Source organism: Odontesthes bonariensis, chromosome 22 (assembly GCF_027942865.1).
Source record: "Odontesthes bonariensis isolate fOdoBon6 chromosome 22, fOdoBon6.hap1, whole genome shotgun sequence".
Classification (NCBI taxonomy): Eukaryota; Metazoa; Chordata; class Actinopteri; order Atheriniformes; family Atherinopsidae; genus Odontesthes; species Odontesthes bonariensis.
In genome coordinates, this window is record NC_134527.1 from 24,443,294 (window position 1) to 24,447,137 (window position 3,844).

Genomic DNA, 3,844 nt, shown 5'->3' on the forward strand with positions numbered 1-3,844 from the left:
ATGGATCACAACCACTCCTGCTCGGCCTGTATGGCTCCTCTACAGCTTGAGGATGGCCATGATCTGTGTCCTTCGTGCCTCGGCCTCGGACATCTGAGGCAGGGTCTCTCAGATGAGTCCTGCATGAATTGTGGCATTTTGCCTCATGCTGTCAGGGCCGCGAGGCTGGCCGAGGTAGAGCGCCTGTTGGGCCCTCCCTTGTCTCCCCAGTTGACCCCTGACCAGCGGCTGGCCCCGTCTCGGTCTACCCGACCACGGCGTCGGCCTGCTGAGACTGCAGGCCCCACCTCCGGGAAGAGGGCCAAGGGGTCCGGGCTTACTTCTAGAGTGGATCAGCTGACAGCGGAGCTTGACAGCATGAAGTCCCTCCTCCTGGCTCTCCAGCCTGGGGCTGGAGCAACCCTGCCAGGTGCCCTTGTTCCTCCAGCGGCCTCCTTCGGGCCGGAGGAGGATGCGTTTTCCATAGCAGCTTCGGCTACTATGTTTCAGGACTACGCTCCGGACGTGCTCCTGGGAGACGAAGCCTCCCGTCCTTCTGCAGCGGGCTCCCTTTCTTCAGCCCGTGGCTCTGCGGGTGGTAGTGAGGACGGCTCTGTGGGAGCCGCCATCCGTACGGCTCTAGCCAGGCTACAGCTGGACGTGCCGCAGGCTCAGCCAGCTTCGGCCAGTGCCTTTTTCAGGCGCTCCTCAACCCCCGCTGAACTAACTGTACCTCCATCAGAAGAGTATCTGAGGGAATTACAGAAGTTCTGGAGGGACCCTAGGGCCCCTGCCCGTCCGACAGCTGATGCTCGGACCCTGGCAGCCATGCAGGACGCCTCCAAGTTCGGCCTGGACCGCATGCCAGCGGTTGAGCCCACTATCGCCGCCCTGATCGTCTCACCCAATGAGGCTCTGAGACAGGAGGCGAGGTGTCCTCGCCCCCAGTGCCGGGTTACGGACGAATTGCTGTCGAAGGCCTATGAGGCGGCAGCACGTATGGCTCGCATGGGTAATTCCATGTCCCACCTGCTGCTCGCCCTGTCGTCATCCCTGCAGGAGACTGAGCTGGACACTTCTGTCCACGGTATTACTGACGCCTCTCTACAGGCCTTTGCACTGATGTCCAGGGAGTTGGGACGAGTAATGGCTACTCTCGTACAGGCTCGCCGCCAGGTTTGGTTGGCGCAGTCCCCTCTCTCGGAGGCCTGCAGGAGAACCCTCCGCAGCGTTCCGGTGGAACCGGGGGAGCTGTTTGGTTCTGCGGCTCTGGAAGCCCTCGAGCGCACGGTCCAAGCTGGGAAGACCCGACAGCAGCTGTCTGAGCTTCACAGAAGCGCTCCGCCGCCTGGCGACCCTAGGGGCCGTCCAGCTGCCTCGCAGCGCGGCACCCACTCACGGGCCAGGGGCCTCCCTCGGCCCCAGTACTCACGCCCACAGCCTGCTCAGCGGCAGGCACAGTCCTTTCGGGCGCCTGAGCGACTGCCCCCTGGGCAACCTCAGGTCTCACGTACTGCCCGTCGTGCCCCTGGAGCCCCTAGAGGTCGGGGGGCCCGACGCTGAGGCCACGGGGCCGACCGTCGGCCTTTTTTCCCAGCAGCAGCTCAGCTACTGGGCTGCTTCCACCAGGGACCCGTGGGTTCTTTCCACCTTGACCCACGGGTACAAACTTCAGTTCCGACGTCGGCCCCCGACCCATGGCCGAGTCAGGATGACTGTCATCCGCGACCCGGCGAAAGCCCGAGCCCTCGCCCAGGGGCTGTTCGTCCTCCTGGGCAAGGGTGCCATCGAACCGGTAGACCCCCTGTTGCACCCCGGGGGGTTCTACTCGACTTACTTTCTGGTAGCAAAGAAAGATGGCGGATTTCGACCTATCCTCGACCTCAGGAACCTCAACAGGTTCCTGAAGGTCTTGAGGTTCCATATGTTGACCACTGCAGAGGTTCTGCGTACGGTCTCCAGAGGGGAGTGGTTTACCTCCATAGACCTGGAGGATGCCTACTTTCACGTTCCTGTGGCGCCACACCATCGGCAGTTTCTGCGATTCGCCTTTCAGGGGCGTCATTTCCAGTTCAGGGTGCTCCCGTTTGGTCTCTCCCTCTCCCCACGGGTGTTCACCAGGTGTGTGACGGCAGCCCTCTCGCACCTACAGTCGCGGGGCATGAAGATCTTGCCGTATCTGGACGACTGGCTCGTCTGTGCGCCGTCCCAGTCTCAGGTGGCCCTCGACACGACGTGTCTTCTTTCCCATGTGGCCCGTTTGGGCCTCAGGGTGAATTTTACAAAGAGTGGCCTGGTCCCATCACAGAGCACAGTTTTTCTTGGGGTGACCCTCGATGCGGTCACCATGATGGCCTGCCCGTCGCCACGGCGGGTGAACGACATCCTCCGCCACCTCCTCCCGTTTCGGGAAGGCAGGCGGTTCCACTACGTGGAGTTCTTACGCGTCCTGGGGAAACTGACAGCTGCGGCTGCTGTGGTCCCCTTAGGATTGCTGTCGCTGCGTCCCCTCCAGAGGTGGTTGCACAGCTTTCACCTGGACGCCAGGAGACACCGGCACAGGAGGCTTGCGGTGTCCCACTGTTGCCTTCTTGCTCTGGCCCCGTGGAGGAAGCGTTCGTTTCCCCTCCAGGGCATGCCCATGGGCTCCATTGCATCCCGTCGCGAGGCAGTCACGACGGACGCCTCCCTCTCGGGGTGGGGCGCCGTGTGGCAGAACCGGACGGCTCAGGGGCTGTGGCCGGCGCGGGACCGCTCACAGCACATCAACGCACTAGAGCTGCGGGCTGTACACAGAGCGTTGCAGGTTTTCCTCCCTTTCTTGAGGGGCCGACATGTACTCGTGCGGTCGGACAATGTTTCGGCCGTCTCCCACATAAACCACCAAGGTGGCACCAGGTCTGCACTGCTACTGCAGGCATCCCGGGACCTCCTGCTGTGGGCAGCACCACGCTTAGCCAGCCTAAAGGCAATGTATTTGCCCGGGGAGCGCAACCAGACGGCGGACTTGCTCTCCCGTGGCAAGCCTCCGCCGGGGGATTGGCAGCTCCATCCGGAGGTGGTGCTCAATATCTGGGCCACCTTCGGCAGAGCAAACGTGGACCTCTTTGCCTCAGAAGAGTCGACCCATTGCCCCCTCTGGTTCTCCCTGACAGAGGAGAGCAGTCCCCTGGGACAGGATGCTCTGGCCCACAACTGGCCAGAGGTTCTCCTCTATGCTTTCCCGCCGATCCCTCTGATAGTCCCTACGCTACAGAGGGTCCTCCAGCAGGGCCACAGGCTGCTGTTGGTAGCCCCCCTTTGGCCAGGGAGGACGTGGTTTCCACTGCTGCACAGGCTCTGCAGGGGTTCCCATGGCGCCTCCCCGACAGGAGGGATCTCCTGTCTCAGTGGCAGGGTCGGATCTGGCATCCCGACCCGTCCCACCTGCAGCTGTGGGTCTGGCCACTGCAGGGCCCGACCCGATGCTGACTGAGTGCTCTGGCGAGGTATGCCATACCATCCTAAACGCGAGGGCGCCTTCTACCCGGGCGCTTTATGAACAGAGGTGGCGGCTGTTCACTACATGGTGCTTGGACAGGGGTGAGGACCCTGTGCACTGTCCTGTCCCTAGGATTCTGGAGTTCCTCCAGTCACTCCTGAATGACGGCCGGTCCCCCGCTACCCTGAGGGTGTATGTGGCGGCCATTTCCTCTCGGCATGCTCGAGTGGATAACGGCACGGTGGGAAGCCACAGGTTGGTGTCCCTTTTCCTGAAAGGTGCGCGGCGGCTGCGCCCCCCACGAGTGCGGCGCACCCCGCCATGGGATCTGCACCTGGTGCTCGGCGCCCTGTGCGCGCCTCCCTTTGAACCCCTTGCTCAGGC

The 3,844-nt window shown here is 62.9% G+C and overlaps 1 pseudogene; it reads left to right on the top strand.

Moving 5' to 3' along the window:
• Positions 1 to 3,588, top strand: LOC142373363 (uncharacterized; annotated as a pseudogene).
• The last annotated feature ends 256 nt before the right edge of the window (positions 3,589 to 3,844 follow it).